Here is a 253-nt window from a genome sequence, read left to right as displayed (position 1 = left end):
TCACCTTTGTCTTCGGCATGTGTTCCTGAGAAGTATTTTAACAATTATAAAGTTTCCTTTGTGTTTTATCATACCAGCTTTTCGACAGTTACTAAATTCATTGCAAGTTTTAAGTTTTTTTGTTCAAGTTCGTGAACATTTACTGGAAACGAAATGATTACGATTCGTCACTCTCGATGGCGCGCGAATCGTGCTTTGTTTTAAACTACACACGACAATTGTATAGCCAATCAAACTGCGTTAAGCTTACCGA

Source organism: Ptiloglossa arizonensis, chromosome 2 (assembly GCF_051014685.1).
Source record: "Ptiloglossa arizonensis isolate GNS036 chromosome 2, iyPtiAriz1_principal, whole genome shotgun sequence".
NCBI lineage: Eukaryota > Metazoa > Arthropoda > Insecta > Hymenoptera > Colletidae > Ptiloglossa > Ptiloglossa arizonensis.
This window is presented reverse-complemented; position numbering follows the sequence as displayed.